We start from the raw sequence: 25416 nt of genomic DNA, 5'->3' as shown, positions 1-25416 counted from the left end.
GTGCCTGCTGGACTCATTTTACCAGCATGAAACCAGTCTCATAAATGTTTATTGAAATGAGCTCATTACATTTAATTTTTACCAGCTCTTGACAGATCCATTGACTTTCAAAGTCTGAAAATGAACCACACTGTTTACTTAAACAAATATCTATGGGACTGTGAGTAAACAGAGCCAGGCTCTAGAATGGCGAGCTGTTCGTTCTACTGGACAAGCATTATGGATGGCAGTGGTGGTGGTGGTGGTGGTGATTTGGCTGACCAACCACAACTGTGGTTAAGAAAAAGAAAGTTTGGATTAAAGATGAGGCAAGGCATAGTGGTTTGAGTGTTGGACTATAGCTCTGGAGACCAGGGTTTGATTCCCAGCTCAGGCACGAAAACCACTGGTTTACCTTGGGCAAGTTACATGCTCTCAACCTTAGGGGAAGGCAATGGCAAAGCTTTCCTGAAAAAATCTTGCCCAGAAAACCCCATGATAGGTTCCCCTTAGGGTCAATATAAGTTGGAAATGACTTGAAGGAACACACACAACACACACACAATCCCTGGGGATAGCAGAACTGGAATCAAAGAGAGGGAAAGGATTATGAAATATCAAGAGCTACACATTAAAGAGTCAGTATCTCTGGAAAAAGAAAACACTGCGGTTCACATGATGATAGCTGCTGTGGGACTGACAAAACATCCAAATGAAATCATCACGGGTGATGAATACTGTAGAATGAATGAAATCGCCATAAGATCACACTAGCACAATTAGAAAAAGTGACACTACTTGGATTGTGCTACAGTGTCTCTCTGATTCTTAGAGTCTTGGATAGAACTTGAATCACTTACGGTGCAAAATTCCAATCATTCACACCCGGTAGACCAATGTTTTCCAAACTCTGGTCTTCCAGATGTTTTGGACTTCAGCTCCCAGAATTCCTGACTGCTGGCCAAGCTGGCTAGGGCTTCTGGTAGTTGAAATCCAAAACACCTGGAAGAGCAAAGTTTGGGAATCCCTTTGGTAGACTGTGAAACTGAAATAATTTAGCTGACTATTCCTTTATTGATCATAAGACCCCATGACACCTCAGTGGAGACCAGTGAATGGAATCCTTATATGGAATGGAATAAAAAGGAAATATTTCTTTTGTGTTTTACATGCAATACACTTTAGAGGTTGGAGACAGTAGAACCCCTCGAGATAAAGGGACAAGACTGGATTGTGAGTGAGTGGGAAAGAAAAGGAACAGCATTTGGCAATCTGGAAAAGGCAAAAGAGTAGCACAGGAGTTCTTGGTTGGGAACCCTGATGGTGCAATGGTTAAATGCCAGCCACAGTGTTGTGAGTTCAATCCTGCTGGCCTCCAGGTTGACTCAGGGCCTGAAAAGACAGGCCAAAATAAAGCTGCTTTGGGTCTCTTTGGAGGTATGCTGTTTAAATGACACACACCTCTTAAGAGGCCAGAAGCTGCGCCAAAGCCGTGCTCCAGTCCGGAGGACATGTCTTCCATCCTTATGTGTACCCAGCTTGTTGGGGGCACATTGTAAACTACTTACAGTGCTTAGTTCACTATGAATCACTATAGAAATGTAAAGTGCTATTGCTATTGGTTGCTTCCATTTATGGTCTTGTTTTATATATGAATCTATCTGTTTTAGGAATATAAACAATACTTGTAAGCAGTACTTGCAAATTTTCCTTATGCTCCACTCAACCCATTGAGTCTGTTCTTTCTTTCTTTCTTTCTTTCTTTCTTTCTTTCTTTCTTGACCTTGTGAAAAATTGTTCAGATTTTTAAAATTCTGCAAAAAAAAATTCTAATCTCACCCAACATGGGGAAATAAAATGTTTGAAATTATTCATTCTTGCATCTTGAGATATCTATCTTTACAGCTATTACCAAAACAATGTATATGGGCAGATTATAAATGTTTTTCATATATATAATATATAATCTTTCCAATCTCTGACCAAACCATCTGATTTGTTTTTCCCATTTGCTCTCTTAATTTTGTAGTCGCAGGTTAGAGAGAGAGAGAGAGAGAGACGGGGGTGAGAGAGATGTATCATATCTGTCTATCTATCTATCTATCTATCTATCTATCTATCTATCTATCTCACCTACAGAGCCACACAACTGATAACTAATGAGCATCCATCTCCATACCTTAGATATAGGTGGCATGGACATTGCATTCCTATTCCTTCTTCTATCCAGTGATTTCACTAAAATTACCTAAAGTTTTCATCTGTACATTTCATGTAAATGATTCTGTTATCAGCACTAAGGAAATATACCTTAAGGTGGTGGAGTTCATTAAATGTGTAACTTTGTCAAAGCTGCATAGTATAAAGGTTGTGTTGGTGTGTTGTTTTTTTTACAGTGAATTGGTGTGAAAAGTGTTTTTATAATAGTAACTTGCTGACAACATTTGAAGTGAAAATTGCCAAGGCTCTTGCATCTTTACACATTTCCGAGGCTGATCATCATTTCCTTTGAATTCCAGAGCCTTGCGTGAATCATGCCTACAGGGGACATATGTTAGAAATTAACAAGAAAATATATCCCAGAAAGGCAGTGTAAGATACATGGCTTTGAAGTACACCTAGGAGTACAGCTAGACTGTTGTGATTCTGAAACCTACAACTACAAAATTAAGAGAGCAAATGGGGAAAAAACAAATCAGATGGTTTGGCCAGAGATTGGAAAGTTATAGTTTAAAAGCATTGTTTTCCATTACTTGTAGTAACTGAAAAGTGGCTACTTGCTGTTAGTCATTGAAATGTATTTAAAAGCAAATTCTTGAATTGTTCATTGGATTTTTTGCTATTTCACATTCCGTTTTAAAGGGCATTTAATCTGAAAAATCCCCATCAAAGTGTGTACAAATACCCCCTGAAACTAAATGTCAAAAGATCTAGAGAATATTACTTATTCAATTCATGTAGTAGCTTTATTCCTTTTTGTTATGTCATTTTTGAATGTAATTTCGTTATGGTCTCATTGCCCTGAAATGTAACATTACAAGTAACTCTAACTAGTTACTTCCAATTCCAATTTGGTTCGTGGGGGAGAAACCTTATTTCATTATTTTGAAAACGAATTGAAAACTTTGTTGTGAAAAAAAGGTACTCATCCTTGCTTGAAATATTTCTTCGTAACAGGGATGCAATCCTTCAACAATTTTCTTTTCAAAGGAAGCAACCGCAGTAACTTTAGCAATTTTCTTCCTACTGTAGGAAAGTCTTTCAAAACAGCCGTTTTTGAGGACTGTTTGCAATTTTGGGACTTATTCTGTGGGAAACTTGTGCCTGGTTGTTTCGTGAAGAAACCAGCATTTTCTGAATCGGAAACAGCTGTTTCCATGCATAAAGTAATAGTTCTGTATAGACATATGCAGAAAATGCAATTTTCTGTGTCAAACAACAGTGTGCAAATTTTGCATAGAACAAGTCCCAATGTGCAAAATTATCCGACCAGGATTCTTCTCATCATGGTTTCTTGCTACTCAAGAAGCATATTTTTTTAGGGGGGGATCAGTTTTTCTATATATTTTTTGACTTTCCACAACTAATTCAGTATATGGTTTTGTTCATTTTTTACAATCTTTCGACTCATTCTTTGTCTTTTTTCTCTTTTACTACTATTCGGCCTTTCTATGTCCAGCTAATCCTTATGGTAAATCTATTCACTTCCAATAAGTTATTTTATCAGGGCTAACTCCTTCCCTTCATGTTCCATTACTTCTCTGGCAATTCGCCAGAGGAGCTGCAAGAAGGAAAAGAAGAACAGAGTGATAAAAGCAATGAAAGAAACCAACTTCTTGCCTCCATGCTCTTGACTATCTTGACAACGTTTGCAACAAAGGAAATAGCCAATATAAACAAATTTGTTCCCCTCCTTACTATTTACCCCATCTCCCCATCAAAAGGTCATTTCATTATTTGCCCTCTCAAAGTAAGAACTTATTCCAGGAGATATATATATATATATATATATATATATATATATATATATATGAGTGTTCAAACTTTATGTAAAGATCTAAACATGGTTGTCTATAACGTGAGGCAATATAGCATTAACTATATACAGTAAAATTAATTTTATGCAAGGATTGTGTTGCCAGACACTGCTATAATACAGTGTTTATGTAAGGAGCCATAAAGACCCACAGTGAACCCTTGTAGGACACCGAAGGCCCATAGTTTTGGATTCTTTGGCTCACTACGCACCTGAGGCACATGCGTTCACATTTAAGACAGCATAACCCTGTCCCACTTTTTAAAAAAGAAAGCAAGAAAGGAACTTAAATAAACACTGGCTTACTGCTTCTGCAGGCAGTCCTACTGCTGTTCTGGACCAACCTCAGTCACGTTTCGATTATAAAACCAGTTTTTAGGAGGTGTTTAACATAACTGTTTTTATTTACATTAGGTCCACAGTCACCAAATAATATATTTCAAGCCGATCCTTTATATTTGTAATTAAACAGACACACACACACACACACACACACAGACCCAAGCTTGAATAAGCTCTCAGCAGTGAGCAAAAATTAAATTAAAATAAAAGGTAACTAAAGAAAAAAAGCAACCAAATGCACCTGAGGAACTAAACTTTAGTCTACAAAAGCTAATGCTGCCAACTTCTTTCTTTCAGTTGGTCTCAAAGGTGCTATAAGATCTCCCTACATACTAAAGGGAAAAAGTTATCTCATTCAACCCTTCCCAACACTTTGCTCTTTATCCAATATCATTTACTTATTTAGCTAAGGCCTGAGAATCAGTCTGGTGTATTGGTTTGATTGTCGGACTATGACTTTGGAGACCGAGGTTCGAATCTCTGCTCCGCCATGGAATCCTTCTGGGTGACTTGGGGAGGTCACACTCTCTAAGCTGAAGAGGAAGACAATACAAAAACCCTCTGAGCAAATCCTACCAAGAATACCCCACAATAGGTTCATCATAGGGTTACCGTAAATCAGAAATGATGAAGGTACACAACAACAACCAAAGCTTGAATCACATTGTTAGGCCCAGCTACAGGAGATCCATATAACCAATGTGTTCATTTTATTTTTTATTTTTGCATTTTACTCATTTATATCCTTCCCTTTCCTCAGGGAATAGTGAGACTCAGTGTGACTTACTATTTCTTAATATGCAAGGGATCTTGTAGCACCTTTGAGACTAACTGAAAGAAAGTAGTTGGTGGCATGAGCTTTCATCGACTTGAGCCTACTCGAGCCTAAAGACTATACACACACACCAATAAAATAAAACATCATGCAATTAAAAGTCCACCATAATCAGTTACTAAAAATAAGATTTTACTTGCTGGTGCAAGGCAAGTAACAAGGTAGCCATCCTAGCTTCCCTAGGGAGGGAGCTCCAAAGTGTAGGAGCAGTCACCAAGAAAGCCCTCTTCCTTGTTGAACTTGAGAAGATGGTGAGGCAGTGAAGAGCCTCTCCCAAAGATCTGAAATAAAGGCTTATATAAGGAGATACTGGTCCTATACAGACCGGTGAAAAACGCTGGCATGTGGGTGGCATCAGGCTTGAGCATCTTGACGCTCGACACCATTACGCTGCCACCAGAGTGACATTTTGGTGTGCACTGGTCCACACGGCATGCGCCATGATGACAGCCCTCCAGTGCTCAGTCTAAATGGCGCAACACCAAAGGAGCATCATCATGCAACGCTGTAGCAGTTATGGTGCCCTTTAGAGGGTGCAAAAAGCAGCTGCTTGGGGTGGTTTCTTTTTGCATCCTCCGAAGGCCAGAACGAGGTTGTGGCTTGCGGTTGCCATGGCCCTGATCCAGGGCAAAAAGAGGGGGTATTTTGCCACCCCTTTGGCCCAATCTGTATAGCCCCACAGTCTTTCAAATAGGCTGGACCCAAGCCATATAGGGCTTTGGACTCTCCCCAGAAATGAAGTGGCAGCCAGTGGAGATGTTGCAACAAAGGAGTTTCTGTTTCCTATAGCCAGCCCCAGATACAACTCTAGTTTAAGGATGGGCATTTCAAATTTTCAGCCATAGCACTCCAGTTCCTTACCAAACTACAAACTCCAGACTTCCGTATGATAGAAGATTCATATTCCTGTTAAAGCGGAATAATAACACTGCAATTCTGCTGTGTGAACGGGACTTGGGAAAGTATCGAACAGTGTTGTAATGGGGAAAGGTTTTAATAACTTGGGGTATCCCAGGACGCTATTTTGGGATGGTGGAGGGCCAGCGGGCTCAAAAGAGATTTTAACTCAGTATTATTATATTCAATCACCCATTTTTTCTCTTCCTTCCTTCCTTCCTTCCTTCCTTCCTTCCTTCCTTCCTTCCTTCCTTCCTTCCTTCCCTCCTTCCCTCCATACCTCCCTCCTACAGCTGAAGCTTGGGTCAATGTGGGATCAAGAGGGATTTCAACCCAATTTTATTACCGCCCCCGGATATATAATTATACAAATTACCTAAATATAGAAAGATTGTAACAAATTGGGGAGCCTTGGCAAGTATTTTGGTTGCACATTTCTCTTTTGGCACAGGCTTGCCATCCTCTTTAAATCTCCCCACTTTCAACTCTCGTGTTTGCTTTAATCGGTTACCACATGGTAGTTCTTGTTCAGTTTAATTTTCAAAATGCTGGGTTGAGTTTTTTGGTGAAGTATCTACTTTTATGTAGATTTTCAGATGCTCTGGCCTCTTAAGTAGAAATCCTGGTACAGAATTGTGGGGGTGAGCATTTCAACACAAAATATTACTCCATCCCTGCCTTTCCTTCCTTTCCCTATTTTAAATAATGCGAGTGACCACTCTTGAGTCATGGAAAGAAGAAGAAACCAAGATTGGCATGATATTACAGAATCCATAGAAGCCAAGTGCCAATTGATTAATTTTCTGACATTCCCCAGTCTCTGCCACAAAGACTCAAGAGAACGAGCATAAAACATGCTTAATAATTGCATAATTATGACATCTGTTACTCTCCAGCACCTCTTAGTGGGAAATTAACTGAAGAAATAGCAGGTTCAAAGATGTGTTAACACTGTGATAGCATATTTAATTGAAATATGAAGGGGGAAGTGTAATGGAGATTAAATTAAGCTCCCAGATAATCATCTGACATAGAGTTAATTGAGCCGCTCTCTTCGGCACTCATGTGAGCCCACCTATGGTAGAAAGAGAGAGAGGATGAATGAATGAATGAGAGAGAGATTGGACGGGATGCAAGATGGAGTCTTTCTCTCTGCAAACACCAGGAAATGATCTCCCTTTTCTGTTGTCATTCAACACAAGTATTCACCGAATCAATAATGGGAACAATGGTTTGGAAAACAAAAGGTGACGTGAAATTTGAGATAACAAGACTAGGGGGCTTCTGAAATGATATATAGTATACTTTTAGAGGGGTAACCTGAAACTTGTTTCAAGAGGAAGAGAGGATGTTCTGACAGAGTTGCCTCCTGTCAAGTTATTTTTCTAGGAACAAAAGGGATCTGTAGCCAGGCGTAATTGCGAAAAGTATCTATACCACACTGTTATAGCAACAGTGTCCCAATTTTGATGCCATAACGACCTTCTGTCAATTCTGGGACTTGTAGTTTGGTAAGATACTCAGAATTTTCTGCAAAAGAGTTCTCCTCTACTTTCCTGAACTCAGCAGTAGAGCTTTTGGGCTGAAAAGTGTATATATCTCACCAAACTACAAATCCCAGGATCCTATAGAATCATGTCATGGAATGGTGGTTGTAGTGGAGTAATACTGCTATAGCTTAGTAGTATGGATACTACATTGACAGGTTCATAAGGGAGTATATGGTCCTTCAAATAACTTGAGATACAGACCGTTGTTGTTGTGTCTTCACATTGTTTCCAACCAACGGCAACCCTAAGATGAAGTGTCTTTCCAGGGGGGCAGAGAGAGCATGGCACGCCCAAAGTCACCCAGTGGGTTTCAGTGTCTGAGCAGAGATTTAAACCTTATTCCTCAGAGCCATTGTCCAACACTTAAACCATGCCACTGGCCCTATATGGACCATATAGCACTCTAAATATTGTTGAAATGCAGATCCCATCATCCTTCATAACTGGCTGTACTCACCTGGGGAGTTGGATTCTTAGGCTGGAATTTTATTGGTCCAGTTCACTGACTCTGCTATAAAGGAAATCAAACTATTGAATGTGATTCCGATTGTGCTTCAAATGTGAAATTTCAGCCACAACATTTAAATGGAGCAACAGTTGGGTCACTGAGGAAGACGTTATGCAGAGAGTTTGTGGATAAACCAGAAATAATTAAAGTTGTATTCCAGTATGCATTGTTTAAACATCCAGTCCAGATGGCCTTTATTCCCATTGTGAGATATAGGCATATCTGAACCATGAAGTGATGTTTCTTAAGAGGGAGTAACTATTGCCATAAACAAACCAATAGATATGATGAACATTGTGAACATGCAATCAAGTTTATTCCAAAAGGTTATTGCACCTATAACTTCTCCACACCATTTCTCATCGATTAGAGATTAAACATCTTTCTTTGTAGTTCTCAAATTTGGATTTTTTAATTAAAATGTCATTATTATGCAGATATACCAAATGTTAAATTGATTTTGGAGACCTTTTGAAATAATAGCGCTGCTTCTGCAAAATGAAAATCATAATAGATTATTGACGTATGCATGGGGTTTGATCCAAGGGCACTTCCCCAATGTCAACATTTTCAATATCTTTAGTTTTATGCAAAGAGACACTCATAATTAGGCTTATATTAAAAGTTTGGGCCTATTGACTCCCTTTTATTAATGACAATAACATCACATTGATTGTCCTTGAATTATAACTGCAAGCAACAGTGACTATTGCTGACATATTTAAACACAAAATAACTCTATTACAATGTCAAGGATTAATATATTCAGACCGTTATTATTCAACGCAAGTAAATAGGCAATGGAACAGAGAGTATTATACAAATCATCGTAGTATTTTAGCATAACAAAGTTTCTCAGGGCAGAAGAGATAGCTGAAAAAAGAACCCGTGTGACTTGATACTAAAATTGTACATTTAAAAAAAGAAATAAGGAGAAGTCATGAAGTCAAACCTCTTTTGTGATGGCAAATTATAACGGGGTATCTGTACCCTTCAACATTTCACTAATGAAAACTGGGAGACTTGTGGTCAAGCAAAACCAGAGTGTGGTCAAGATGGGAAAAGTTACTAGTGAGGAATAACACACAATCTAGGAGAAGCTACAGCTGTTTGCTTTTGCCTAAGCCTACAGGGAATGGCAAGATTCTGCCCCCTCCTTTCCTCACTCACTCTGGCACACAGAAATGATATCTTCACTTTGTATTAGGGATGACAAAACTTGAATGTCACACAAAGAATGGCTCTGCCTCTCACTTTTCAACATCTTTCAAAGCCATGGGCTACTGATTCACTGTAAAACCTACCATTAGATCTAATTGTTTGAAGGATGGGACTCTGATGAGTAGTTGGTTGGGTATGTCAAGGTTTAAGCAGCAATGGAGTTTACATTTTAGCCAAAGAGTCTTCAGCAACCTTTAGTTTAATTTTGTGTTAAACTATTACTTAGGGAAATTTGGCTGTCCCCTAGCCTACCAATTGGATCCCAAAGGAGGCAGAATTTACCCTTGACATTAGAGTGTTTTAATGCCTGCCTGTGGCACACTCCTCTGTTTCCTTTTGTTAATATCGCTCTACACTTAGTTTCCTATGTTACATGAAGTCACTGTTTGTTTCCTGACTCCAGTCTGGCAAGCTCCTTTTATGTTTATTCCAGACCGGGACTTGTACCAACCACCATCACTTTGAGCAACTGTTTGTAAGTCTTAGTTTACAGGACTCATTATAATCAAAATAAGACTAAGGGAAAGTCATAAAATGGCTCAGAGTCTCCACATTTGGAGGGCAAATATGAGTCCAGAGGGAGCTTTGCTAAAGTAATTTCATACATTTGCTATGGCTAAAGGAAGAAAAAAAACCCCTAATGTTTGTTTGGCTTCAGACGCAACAAGGCCTGGACACCGTAAGGCACTAAAATATAAGCCTCATTCCAGCCAGGCCAGATTTCTCATGGAATTCAGGGAGATCATACTTTAAAAAAAAATATATATTCCAGCATTTGTGTCTCACTTGACAAAAAAAGAAGAAAAAATGCTAAAAAATCAGATTGCAATTTTATATGACAGTCTACGTTGTGTAACTTCGCGCATACTTAGCTACGTAGTAGAAGTGCTATGACATCCTCCCAATCATCGAATCATAGAATCATAGAGTTGGAAGAGACCGCAAAGGGCCATCCAGTCCAACCCCCTGCCATGCAGGAAATCCAAATCAAAGCATCCCCGACAGATGGCCATCCATAGAGAAGATGCATATTGGGTCACTGGTAAGTAGCTACCAATGTACATTGGGCTTTACTGATGTGAGCAGACAATGCCCTGGTGCACATCAAGAATTGTAAATGCTCCAAGCTCCACAGCAGACAGGCCTCCAAATCCCACCAATAGGACCTATTAAAATGCAGTTCTTGGTTACCCTGTGATAGAGTGAGGATACATTGGGCGTATGTGATCTACTTTCCTCTTCACTAGAAACCCAAGATCCATCAGTACATCATTGTGGCTCTGGAAAGTGGGAAAGGTATAGAAGAGACCAAGTTGTCTCTGAGCCCATGCTCAGCCCAATAATTTGTTTTCAGTACCAAGACTGGAAAACCCATGCAAACCCATATGCACTCATATATACAGTTGGCCTTCTACATTTGTGGCTTTGATTTTTGCTGATTTCATTATTCTAGGAATCTCTTGGTCCTTCAGCATGGCTCTGCCATAAGAGGCCCACAGGTCTCTAGGACCTAGAGATTCCTAGATAAAACACTTCTCTAGGCATTTGCAGTCCTCCAGCACGATTCTATGGTCAGTGTCTGGCAGATGTGGACCACAGGGTTGTGCTGGAGAGTTATGCAGAGCTTAACTAGAATAGGTGTTCTCCCCTTGCTGAATTGGAAATCATATTGGGATAAAAGCATAAAAACATCACAACATCCCTCACTTCAAGCCAGAACATTTAATCCAGTATTGTTGACACTGTCTGGCACCAGCTCTCCAAGAGTTTGAGTCAAGATTATTCCTTCACCCAGTTTGGAGATGCCAGTGATGGGGTCCCAGAACCTCTGTCTGAAAATCATGTGCTTTGACACTGAAAACCTACACTGAGTTCTGAATTTCACCAATAGGTCCTCATCCATCTTCTGCTCACTCCTGTCCTATGGCAACACCATCAAACTTTGTTTTCTCTGAGTGCGTGGATCTTAAAACATTAACCTTCCTAGTCACAATGTCTCTCGGAGGGCGCTCAGTTGGAAAGGCTGTATTATAGTACCTTTGGAGTTACTAGATACCAAACAGGTTTAATAACAGCAAAAATCATTCTGGCACCTTAAAAACCAATGTGTTTACCATTAACTTTTGTTGAATCTAGACCACTTCATCAGATGTTGCACTGAAGTGGAATGGAGTCCATGACACATAAAGTGTGCCAAATAACTTGTGTTAGTTGAGCAACCGACACAGCTTCTGAAGTAGGCCTAATGATTCTTTGAGTTGCTATGTCTTTTCTTCTTGGATAGGAATTGTCACTAGCTTTTCCTGACTCTCTCATCTTGACCAAAACCTGAGCAATAGAGAAGTCGGGTGAATTTCCCTTGGAAGCACATTCTAGATTTTCAGAGTGAGAAAATGTACTGAATGGCCACGTTTGTCCCATTTTTCATATGCGAAATGTTGAAAGGTTTGCTATTTGGATTTCATGAGCTGATGTAAAACCCAGATCGAGATGTGGAATATTTGGGTTTCTTGTCCTTGAAAAAAGAAGCTATAAATAAATGTAATAATAATTTTAAATTTTTATTTATATTTTCCCGCCTCTCCCGGGTGGATCAAGGTGGGATTGCAACCTAATATAAAAATACCAATACAAGCACAACACTAAAATACATAAAGAATTAGCAATTAAAAACAAAGTATATGCTTGACATCAGGGCAGATCAACAAAATATCTCCTTTGAATATGTGTGTGTGTATTTAAAAGTCAGGAAAAGTTCTTTTCAAACCCATCTGAGGTGTTTTGAAATGCAGTTGGCATTAATGAAAAGTTTGGGATCTATTAGAATTCTTCTAAATGAACTTGTAGAAATGTTTCAATAGTTTGTATGAAGAAATAACCCACCCACCCCCAATTTTTCCCATTAATGTTCAGGGTTTCACTTACAATTGCTTCCATTCAGTAAACACAAAGAAAAAAATTAATAATTCATAGCTTTTTGCTAGGAAATGTTAAAAATGGAGAGGGAGCATTATTTCTGCCAAGCAATTTTTTAAAAGGGTACCACACATAAAAAGCCTAGAAACATCAGATCTTGAAAGCTAAGCAGAGTCAACTCTAATTAGTACTTGGATGGGAGACCATCAGGGAGTATCAGGTAGTGTAGGCTCTATTTTAGAGGAAGGAACTGGCAAGACCATCTCTGAGTATTCCTTGCCTAAGAAAATTGATGGGGTTGCATATGTTGACTGGAGATTGGAAGACATAGATATGTATTTCCTATACAAAATATTCTAAGTCCAGTTCCTGGCATCGCCATTTAAAAGGATCTGGTAGCAAGTGGTTCCTCAGATGCCAACCTGAGACAAAAAGAGTCTACAGATCCCAAAGCCTGCACAGGCACATCTTGGAGAATGGACTTTCACATAAACAGTCATATGCCATTTTATTGATTCCTTAACTCAGGAATCAGTAACTTACATACAGTTACATCCACTTATAGGACTGGAGTGTTTGTTACAGTCTCTCTGCCAGAGTTTTGAAATAACTGATTGCAAATGACTAATTCATTCATATATTGTTTTGCAAGAACTATGGCGTAACTAAATTATTTTGTGATTGCATCTTAATCAGACAGTGATGGGATGGATCAGAGGAAAGTTTGTTTTGTACTCCTCAATATTTTTTTCAAGTCACTAAGTTAAAGTATGTTGGCGTTTTTAAAAATCAACTAAGATATTTTTATGGGGTGTTTATGGAACAAAGAGTTTATTTTAAAAGAACATGTTGGAGTGCAATGTTAACTAACTTAATTTGGGATGCTTGGAAACAATGACTGTAATTACTTCTTTAAAAGTAACTTTCCAAGCTCTGCACTTTACACATGCTTTCTGGGATATGCTCCATTTTGCTCAATAGCGCCAGGCTTCATAGCCTGCTAAACAAACAAGTCCTGACCCAACAATCTGAAGCATTTTAAAATCCCATGATTTCAGCAACAACCAGATAAGCAAGTGCTTAGACTCTCCGGGTGAAATCAATAGGACTTTGTTTATCTGGATCATGACCATCAGCTTTGGGATTTTTGTCCTTATTATTAGGCCAAGTGTGTCTGAAGTACCTGTGGCTCTCAATAAACACACAAACACTCAGACACAAACACACTCAAGTCAAATAAACAAACAAGAAGAAAACCCTACCTACAATTGCTTAAGGAAAAATAATTGTTCAGGAAGTTGGGTTTTACTAAAACTAAATTTAAGTACTAAGAAACAGGAAACTATTTTAGCATGGATGTTAGATCTTCCTAATGACTGGCTAACTAGAAACAGGCCGTCCTAATGCTCCACGACCCCAGCCCCAAGCAATTACAAATGGTTTTCTTTCCAGACTTCATTAGAATATTTACTGCCATATGGATGGAAGACTTTTGACACTGCGGTCATAAAATTTACAGGGGACCCCTTTCTCTCTCCGCCCCCCTCCATCTTTCACAGGAGATGGAAAGCTAAGAACTCCATTTTAGCCCCCTGGCTTCATTCATGAGAAGCCTGGGTGACCAAAGACCCCCTCAACTCTGAACTGTGGGGTGGTCCAATCAATCTCTTTGGGGGAGTCTTAATGTCTTCTGTTTTGGAGAAAGACCTTTCATCAAGTTTCCACTGGAACTGCATATCAAGCAAAAGTAGGGGTTATTTGCTTGGAAAGAGCACCTGAACAATGTTGAAAGACACAAAACCACTTTGGAGAAGACTAACAGAATGGTGTGGAGGTCCATAGAAAGAGGCAAGGAGAAGTCATCAACCATGAATTGATAACAGTTATTGCTCAAACCGAAATTTGCAGCAAACTTGAAGGTTATCAAGGTGGCATCTCCCCCACCACCACCACAAAAAAAAGAAGTCTGACCCATTTTCATTAAATATTCTTTCAGTCTCCAAATTTCCAGCATTGCAGAAAGTGAGACTTTTCAAATCATTCAGACCTAGAAGTCTTCTATTGTGTGTTCACTTTTCTTAGGGGACTTTGCCATTTGTGTGTGGGATGGTGTGGTGCATGCGTGTGCCAAAACTGTAGTTCTAAAAACCCAACTGCAATTTTAAGTTACTGCAGTGCTATATGTTTGGGGAATAAAGGAAAATTTCATGGAGGGAGGTCAAAATTCTTATTCTCCAGGAGAAAAGTGACATATAAATGAAATAAATGGAATAAATAAATTATACTGAGGGCAACACTCTCATTTCACCTAACCCCTGTGGGTTGCAGAATATGTTATGCAATATGCACAATAAGTAATAAGACTGAATACATTTTGCAACTCTTAGAGGTTGCACAATAGTCTACACAATATGTACAACACACAGTAATATTAAGTTACACCTTTGAGACTAATGGGGGAAGGGGGAACATTTCTAGAATGAGCTTTCATGGACTGCATCTGTTGAAGTGAACTCGAATCCATGAAAGCTTATTCCAGTTCATTTCTTTTCCTCTGTTAGTCTCAAAGATGCTACAGGTTTTCTTTATGTCTTTTCATACTGAAACAGACTAAAGGCTGGGACAGATGATCCTAAAGGGGCAATTTGAGCACCGGATTGGGGCTATGGCCCCAATCTGGTGTTTTTCTAGCCCAAAAAGAAGTTGCAAAATGCCACTCCTTTTGGGGGCAGAAAAACCTGCCCTTTCCACCACAGTGGTGGCACTTTTCCGCTCCTGTGGCATATAATAATATAATAATAATATGTTTTATTTATAGACCGCTATTCTGCAATGATCATAGCGGTGTACAGTAAAAATCATAATGCAATACAAAATACAAGGTGACAAAGGAGGGAGAAGTCTCGTCCTTCAGGCAGTCCCTGATGTTGCTGGGTCTGCCTGATCGCTCCCTCTGAGGCCAAGATGACAGTTGAGGAGGGAGGGGCCTCTTCCTTCAGGCAGTCCCTGATGTTGCTGGGTCTGCCTGATCTCTCCCTCTGAGGCCAAGATGACAGTTGAGGAGGGTGTCTGAAAGCTGCACTGTCAGAGTGCTGCAATGCTACCTGCCATCTAGTTGGGTTGGCATCATGATGCTGGCTTAGGGGTGTCGTTGGGTCGGGCATCTAAATGCCATGCCACCACGCCTTACCCAAGCTGTTGCTTACTGCTAGTCTGTTTCGGCCCTAAGGACCAAATTAAGCAGTGTCCTCCATCCTCACAGTGACCTGTCTTCATGATGCAGGGCCAAATCCTTCATTCAAGTGTGGGGTGTCTTCATGACATAAGGCCAATTCTGCACCAAATGCAGCTCATCCTTCCCTTAAACTTGTTTTTAAAAAATTACCTTTTGTTCCAGATGGTGCAGGAAAACCTGCAGTACTCTGTAGTTATTCCAATGCTGAGATACACCTTTAAGCAGTATAATGCAGAACTGTATCATTGCTGAATCATACTGCTTGGGTCCAGGTTATACGAATGGTATTATCCTCCCTTATGAGCCTGTCTGGACTTTAAGATCTTCGAAGCAGACACTTCTTTCAATCCTCTCATCTTCATAGGCATGTCTGGTGGAAACAGAGGTGAAGTCTTTCCTGGTAGCTGCTCCTGATTTCGATATTGCCTACCTAAGGTGGCTGGGATAGCTTCCTCCTTGTTGTTGTTCTGTGGATAACTGAAACTCTTCAATTCAGAGGCTGCATCCACACTGCAGAAATAATACACTTTGATACCACTTTAATTGCCATGGCTCAATGCTGTTCTGGGAACTGTAGTTTTGTGAGACATACAGCCTTCCCTGTCAGAGAGCACTGATGCTACAACAAACTATAAATCCCAGAATTCCATAGCATGGAGCTATGAAACTTAAAGCCATGTCAACCTGGACGCGGCCTGAGAGGCTTTTAGGAACTGACATTGAGAGTTTTTAATGGTGTGGATAATAGTCTAGTGACTGTTAGTAAGCATTTTAACATTTTTGTAGGTTTCTATTTAATTTTTGTCTAAATTTTGTGTAAATTTACAGCACTTCATAGATAAAGGTAATAATTTTGTCAATGCTTTAAGTTGTATTTGCTTTATTTTAGCTCTTTGCAAGTCACTTTGAATCCCTGTTTTGGGGAAAAGGTGAGCTGCAAATGAATTAACAGCAACAGCAATAGTCTAATATAAATAATACTTTTTAAAAATCGCATTGTAATGAGAAATGGACTAATATGTCATGTTCTCATAAACATAAGCATTTTTAACAAGCTTGATATCTTGCTCACAAGGGAAACTCGGCATTCTTCCAGAACCTTGAAACACCCACAAGGTAAAAGCAGATTAGACCTGATTTTCTTTTATTCTCAATATGATGAAAAATTCTTATCCAGCCAGAAACTCCAACTTCAAACATCACAACATTGTGCTGTTTTTCAGAGCAGTGGATTCTCCTATATAGAGATAAAGGCCATCTGCAAATTTTGGATGTAGATCAAAGTATGGCCTCTGTCTCCCACAAAAAATAATATACTTTCTCCCCCTTTCTTAAGAAGCTTAGCAAAATATACATGTGTCAAGGTTAAAGTGAAGTCTGTAAGCTACAGGACAATAAATAATTATTCTTACAGTTTTCATAGCAAGGCATTTCAATGAGGAAGCTTCTCCACAGTTATCTTCAGAAGTGATGGGCAATATTCAGTGTCAAGCAATTAAGTTTGTTATTGTAGCTGGAGGATCCCATGAAATGGCACCGAGGAAAGAGCAACTTAACATACTTTTGAAAAGTCACTACTTCTGCATCTTCCAACCAATTTGGGCCAAAACTTCTTTCTGCCATACTGTGTCCAGTTCTGGGCACCATAATATAGAAAAAGGACATTGAGAAACTGGAGCATGTCCAAAGGAGGGCGACCAAAATGGTGAAGGACCTGAAAACCATGCCCTATGAGGAACGACTTAGGGAGCTGGGGATGTTTAGCCTGGAGAAGAGAAGGTTAAGAAGTGATATTATTTAGTTAAACATTTGAGGGGATGTCATACTGAGGAGGGAGCAAGCTTGTTTTCTGCTGCTCCAGAGAACAGGACCAGAACAATGGATGCAAGCTACAGGAAAAGAGATTCCACCTCAACATTAAGAGGAACTTCCTGACAGTAAGGGCTGTTCAACAGTGGAACACACTCCCTTGGAGTGCAGTGGAGTCTCCTTCCTTGGAGGTCTTTAAACAGAGGCTGCATGGCCATCTGTCGAGGATGATTTGATTTGCATGACAGAATGGGGTTGGACTGGATGGCCTTTGGGGTCTCTTCCAACTCTATGATTCCATGATGCTATTCTATGATTCTAAGTAGGAGTAAACAATTATATTTGTTTAGTTCAGTCCCTACGGTTCTGTGATCAAGCAGAGAGATTTTGACATCATTGGGCAAACACTGTGATCATAATAGAAAAAGTAGGGATGTGACCTGGACCCTTTGTCCATCTTGGAAAAAGCCAAGCCTTATTTTAAACTGCAAAATTGCGCCATTCCCCCCATCCAAAAGAAAATAGTTAAGCAATTTGTGGTTAAATGTCTAGTCCACCTTTGCTGAATGGAGATCTGCTGAACTGACTTAGACTCCCATTTTGAGGCAAATATCTATACTGACTGACTTTTTCCCAGAGTACAAAAACCCATTGTCTCTACTTGCTCAGAAACAATTATTTATACAAGCATATGTTGAAGTCAGGTTTGCTCTGCCTAGAGGTGGTCCCTTCACTATTAGAAGTTGGAAAGACCTTAAATGCAGGCAGAAAGACAGAGGGAATCTCTCTTTCTCTTTCTTTGAACCACACTCCATGTCAGAGGATGGGAAAATCCATGTGTATGTTTTCGTCTGTAAGCCCCTTGTTGTGCACCTCTGAGTTGTTTCTGACTTCTAGCAACCCTAAGGTTTTCTGGGGTTTTCTTGGCAAGATTTTTTTTTTTTTTGGGGGGGGGGGTGCTAGTGCCATTATCTGAGGCTGAGAATGTGTGCCTTGCTTAAGGTCACCTAGTGGTTTTGCATGAGACTTAATTTAAACTTAGTTTAAACTAAGACTCTTAAGGGTAGCAATACCCCTCTAACACTCCCTTAGGTTAGTTAGAATTGGTTTTTAGATTATGTGCTGTTTTGTCCTCTTTTACTTTGAGAGGCAGCTTTCATGTGGGATAGACTGTTCTGTTGGTTTCTCCTGCTATCTTTTTTCTTTTATAATTAGTTTTGCTGCAAAACTGGCTTGTCCTTCTATCTCATTTTTACTTGGAGTCACTTTGGTTATTTGTCTGTTTTGAAAGCCACTGGTCTGTAAGATCCTGCAGAGAGCTAGTGCCTAAGAGCTTTCTATACACACCCCAAAAACAGTGCACAGCTCATAACACTCCTTCTCTTGGGGAAGGGGAGTTTATTTCATCTTTGACCTCCTGGATCTGGGTTAAACGGGAGGGATAGCTTCAAACAGGATCGTTTTCATATTTGTTTTCATAGAGACCGAGGGACGAACTAAGTCCTGAATCAGTTTTAGCACCTGCACCAGTGCTTTGCTATGCACAAGACAAGGAAACAAGGGTAAAAAAAAATTGCACAGGACAGATGATAAGACATGGATATATCTTGGTGTATGGTTTTATTTGCTTATTGTGTGGGGAGAAAAATGAAAACTCAGTATTGATTGCACTTAAGCTGACTTTGGGATAATATCACAACACAATATTCACATCGAGATCTTTTACATCCTTTTCAAAACGGCCTGGGAAAGAAATGTAAGGGCAGGTGATCGGCTGATTGGATTTCATCACTTCATTGAATATGATGGCAGAGCACACCTTGCAGAAACAGCTTTCTGAAAAGAGAATTTTCTATGAAATATGAACATCTAATTTTATTGGGGTGAGGTGGGGAAGATGACAAACAACCCACAGTTTCCTCCTGCACTAAACAGTCTCCATCTCTTGCTCATGTTTACTCAGAGAGGTCATCTTTTCAAAATACATTGTGTTGTATGTTGTTTCTGAGAGATATTCAGTCTGTAAAAGATTATTTTCCAACTTTGAATGCCATACAAGAAATTCAAAGCAAACTAAAGTTCAGCAGCCCAAACCACTGTCCCTCTTCAACTGTTTGTACTGTAAGATGAAATAGGTGCTAGAGAAGAACTAGTTTTCATTTTATTTATTTATTTATTTATTTATTTATTTATTTATTTATTTAATATTCCACCTTTCTCTTGATCTGCAGGAAGCCATCTGGTTATCTTTTCACTTATACAACCACAGTTTAGTCATTTTTGGCTTTTAAAGAGAATTCAGAATTGATTTGCTATTGAACTCATTTGCTTGACCTTTTGGCAGTCCATGGCAGCCATAGACGTTCCCTCCAGAACCACAACTCAAATGAATTAATTGATCTTCATCCTGCCAGCTTTTTTTTTACTGCCCAGGTTTCACAACCGTACACAGAAATAAAATAAAATACCATGGCATGGATAAACCTGACTTTGTATTCAAATGTATTTAACTGAAGGTGTATCAATTCCATTTTCATCAGGGGCAAATGGATGCACATCAGCTGAGAATGTGCATCCACATGCACAATGGCACTCCATATGCAACTCTACTTCCACAATTTTGAGATGAAACGTTTTACAGATGAGAACCAAGATATGTGGCCAAGCAACATGTGCAAAGGCAGGTTAACGGTTTAACACAAAGAAAACAAAAATAACGACCACAGATGACTTAAATTACTTCAAAATAAATGAGTAAGACATTGAAATAGTTCAAGATTTTTCATACCTTGACACATACATTAATCAAAATGGAGACTGCAGCCAAGAAATCAGAAGGAGTCTAGCACCTGGAAGGACAGCTATGGAGAAACTAGAAAAGATCCTGAAGTGTCAAGTTAAATAATAGAATCCCAAAGTTAGGGTTGTACATGCCATCATATTTTCCATTTCTATGTATGGCCGTGAAAGCTGGGCAGTGAAGAAAGCAGATAAGAAAAGAATAAACTCATTTGAGAGGGAGTGCTGGAAAAGAGTTTTGCAGATGCCATGAACTGCTAAAAAGACAAATAAAGGACTCCTAGAGTAAATGAAGTCTGTACTTTCCATAGAGGTTATGATGACTGCACTAAAGCTGTTGCACATTGGTGATATCATGAGAAGACATGACTCACTAGGAAAGACAATAGTCCTTGGCAAAGTAGGGGAAGTAGGAAAAGAAGAAGACCACAGTCCAGATGGAGGGCCTAAATCAAGAAAGCCATTCATAGAGTTGTCATAAGTCAAGGTTGAGATGACAGAGGTTAACAACAGCAAAAAAAACATCAGATTAGAAAATGAGGAAAATTATTATGGTGTAGAATCTCAGAATTGGTGGGAGTTTTGTGATCTAACAATCTTCAAAGGCACATATCTCAGGTGCGCATAGACATGGCCATGGTGTCACATGTGAGCCATTGGGTGGTATTTCCACACCAGAGCTAAAACTAGAGACCTAAATCCGACTGCAAGCCTCAACTAGAGCAGACCATTGAATCAGTGGGATTCATGACATTGTTAAATTCCTATTCAACAATTGACTCAGTGGATCTACTGCAGATGGGATTAGCAATTAATCTGTGGATCTAATTTCAAGAAATTGAACATTCTTTTGGGGGTGTTGCAGATTTGCTTGGACTGTAAATTAGAATGCAAAAACTAGTTGTTCCTAGTTACAAGAAGCAATGGCTGTAATGTTATTGTGGGTGTATATCCATCAACTATTTTGTCTGAAAAAAAATTAGTATCTCCCTATATGAACCGGCCAGACGCTTAAAAGCCTTGTGGGAGGACTTTTTCTGAATCCCACCATCATTAAAGGTGGGATGTGAGAAAGAGCCTTTTTGGTGGCTATTCCCAGCCTGTGGAACTCTCTTCCATAGGATTCTGTCTCCTTTCTTCTTTCTTTCTTTTTTAGGTAACAACATTTTTTTTCATACAGGGATTTAATTGTTTTAATTTAATTAATTGGTTGCAAAAAATCTTTGGGGGGAGGTTGCTGAATTTTTAACTTTTTGGTTCAATTGTTTTTTAACGATTTAACTAGTTTTTTAGCTTTATCTTCTTTTAGCTTTGTGGAAAGCTGCCTTGGGTCTCATGCCAAGAGAAAAGTGGTATACGAATAAAATAAATAAATGAATAGTTTCCCATATTCATTTTTCTTTAAACATCTCAGGTGGGAATTTATACTGAGGATTGTTTTTTGAGGGTTTTTTTTTTTTTTTTGTAACATGCAGATGCATTTAAATCAAATCCAGGAATTGTGACATCTCCGCACTGAAATGCTTTTGTTTGTTGGCATATCTGGAGAAACTGAAAATGGATAAATAGTCTGTGAACACATGGAGCTAAACAAGAAGTTAATCAGACTCTGATAAAACAACTCCCTCAATCCCACCTTCATGGATTTAAATTCTAAAAGGAGTCCCAAGTCCGTTATTTGCTCCTCATTCGCTTTTTCTCTACTGCGAGGTCATGAGTCAACACCTATAATTTTGCCAGATCCTCAGTGTCATCTCTGATGTGATAGTTACAGTCTGTAGCACAACAGAAAAGTGAACATAGTGATTGTGTTCTATAGCAGCCCCCCTTTCTGTTTTTCTTTCTTTTCTCAGCCATTTCATCCATGCCAACCATCTTCCTTTCCAGAGGCATTTTTAATGGTGTGATTTACAACTCAAGAAGACCCTTGTCGGGGCCAGAAAAATGACAAACAATAAATATATGGGACATTATGTTAACAGCCCAGTGCACCATGCTTTGTCAGTTATGGCTTGATCGCTGTACATTTTAATTTTGTCTTTCATATAAACCCCCCCAGAAAAATCCACATCTTGGCATGTTTGCCTTGTTTGAACACAAGCCTGGGAGTCAAGTGTCTCATCCAGGCACAGAGTTTATCACCCTCTATATTTTTTGTCCTTTTCATCGAATGTCATCTCTATAGTAACATATATCACCATGGAAGTCATTTTCATAACAGTTTATTAGCTCAAATCTGGGACAGGAGTAACAAGGAAAAAATGATGAATTATATTAAAATATGTTTCATTTACAGAAACATTCAATTAACAAAAGGGCTAGATCTATTCAGAACTGGTGAGAAATGTAAGTCAAAAGTTGCCAAACTCTTCAGAAAAGAAATAGAAGAATCTTGACAGCTGAATGTTTTTCCTTTCTGTGGAATTTGGATTTGCACACCTTGGGACAAGGTATTTGGAGAACTACCCACGTCCCTACAGAATTCACTGTTCCTGGGTGCTTTAGGAGCCAGGTAAGTGGGCATTAGAAACAGGGTCTTTGCTGGGGTGGCACCCAACTACACAATTGTATTAGAAGGGCCACTTAATATATGGTCAAAGAAGATGAAATCTGTCATGGGGAAAAACACAGAACAACACATTTTGTTGTGTAACATCTGGGATCTGAAATGGATGAAATTGACATTATTGTAATAATTCAATGTACACAAAATTCTCAACACTGTGAAGGTGAAATTACTTTTATTGTGGCCAAAGGTTAAGTCAGCATAAGCAAAAAGAAATTTGTTGTTTGAAGCATGGGTCAACTCTTGGAGTAAATAATTTGTAGAAGTACCACAGTGGCAAGTCTTCTAGGGTCCATTTCTACCAGCTTTGTGCCTCTGGATACTGTCATTTTTGGCCATTCTGCTTGGCAACCCCCCCTCTTGAAATAAACAACCCATGCAACATCAGCTTTTGCCATTTCCAGGAACTACAATGCTTCAGGATTAGCCAGGCTTAACACATATTAGTAGCCTGCCCTTCTGTCACTGTGTGTGTATCGTGGGCCTCTTACTGCTCCTAGTTCCTTCTGTTTCTAGTCTTCCACATCCTGTAAGCTTTGGTTCCAATGAGGCCTGTTTGGAGCTTCTAACAGGCCTTCCATATGCACAATATTAAGACTGGTCAAATGGGTTACAAAGACCGTCTTGAATTCTTGACATGGCCTCCACCATTCAACAATGGGAGAACCAGATGTTGAGTAAAAATTTACTATAAATACATCTGAATGAATCTGAGGTTTTACAAGGGCTAGGCACACCTGCTCGGTTTGTAACCATAAAACTGTAATCGATCATTTCTTTGGCCCAAAGACAGTTTTCCCATGGCTATATTTGATTTAGGACATTAAGGCTGCACATTCACCTGGATTTATTTCCATCCAAACAAAAAAGTAACATGATGGGGTGTCGATGTTCACCGAGCCATGCCGAACTCCAGCTTAAAAGCCACTTAGGTAACACTGCAGGGTGTTGACTTCCCACTGTGTTGGCAATGAGCGCAGTCCAGAAAAGAGGTGTGTATGGTCATATCATGCATGAAACAAAGTTCACAGCTATGCTGTCAGAGAGCAGTAACTCCATCAGTAAAGTACTTAACCTCTGCTGAGTCCATATCACCCACAGAAAGGAGAGTTAACTATTCCTGATCACTTTGTAAAGGAAAAGTGAGCAAAATGCAACTGATGCAGCCTCCAAGTTGTTTTGAAGCCGATGACCATGTGCATTTTTCATTCACAATATGTTCTAAACTGTACAGGGATACCTTTATGGGGCCAACCAAAAAATAAAAAAAATGACAGTGGGGCTCGACAGACGGGCAGCTCCATGCCGCCTATCTTTGCTCCAAGTCAGTGCTGCAGCAACCAAATGCTGCAGCACCGACACACCACCAAAAAGAAGCTGCCTAGAGTGGCTTCTTTTTTGCGGTGTCGCAAACAGGAAGAGGCGCTGCAATGACGCCACTTCCTGCCAGCGACGTGTGGATGGGAAGCTGCCATGATAGTGGTGTCCATACGGACAAGGGTTCCATAGCATGCGGTTGGTGCCCGCTCCTGAACTTTAGAATTGGCGCTGGCACACCACTTCCCACCTGTTTGTACCAGGCCAATGTTACTCATAGTTCTGGATTTGGTGAAGATGATGTGGGTGTTGTCGTCAGTTGAGATGGCATAGAAGACTATCTTCCTTCTGGGCATGTGGGTACTGCATGAATACCCTTCTATACCATCTTGACTCAGGATAACAACCTGCCAGCATAGTTACTGGGACTGCTGGAAAGGTCGGTCCTACCACATCTGGAGGACTTAACTTTGCTCACCCCTGATTTGTATCCAAATCCCCCCTCCATATTATTTCTGCCAAGATATATTGGGAAAGGTATTTTTGGTTTTACTAGATTTTAGATTTTTTGTTTTGTTTTTACTAACCATATTACCAGTAAGGAGAAGAATAATTTACACATTGCTGGAATAAAAACAATGCAGTATACAATAACAAATTGTTGCAATAATCCTCTAAACCACTCCAAGCATTTGGATTAAAAAGCAGTCAGGTGAAAGTGCTAATCAAACATTCCTTCCTGAGAGACCAGATCTTAATTTCAGCAGATGTTCAATGATTTGGAGGCGGCCAAAAGTAGAAGGAAAAAGGCACATTGCAAAAACCAAACACTACCCATAACCCTGCAAAATACACGGTTCATGTTACACTTAAGTAATATTTTGTATGTCAAATAAAGTTTCCATGTTTGGTTGATGCTGTATTTGTGATACAAAATCAGTGTGTGTGTGTGTGTTTGAAAACACAGACTTTCCTTTCTAAAAAAAAGTGTATTTCCATTTGTTTTAGGGGGGTTTGTTTATTAATATCTCCACTGCATTTCGTCCACTGAGGACCTTTGAAGGTACTAAATATAAACGCTATAATGCAATTATCGGTACTAAATATAATTATACAATTATATGAAATATAATTATAAAAGAAGTGAACCTATTAAATGCATTAAACCCATCAAGTTAAATCCAGCCAGACAAAGCAGTATGAAAGAAAACCTACCTAGTCATGCTGATGAGTTTCATAATTCTTGGCTTCTATATGATTCTCATCTGGTTCTTATGGCTCATCTGAATATGGAACAAACACTGAAGTCTCAATGTTCGTCTGTAGCTCAGATTGAAATCCAAGTTGGAGTGGAAACTAAGCCTTTCTGTCTTCCATCTCACCTACCCAACTGCCTACTCATAAGC

Source organism: Sceloporus occidentalis, unplaced genomic scaffold (genome assembly GCF_023333645.1).
Source record: "Sceloporus occidentalis isolate IW3139 unplaced genomic scaffold, rSceOcc1.0.p SCAF_10, whole genome shotgun sequence".
NCBI classification, from domain to species: domain Eukaryota; kingdom Metazoa; phylum Chordata; class Lepidosauria; order Squamata; family Phrynosomatidae; genus Sceloporus; species Sceloporus occidentalis.
Note: the sequence above shows the minus strand (reverse complement) of the source record.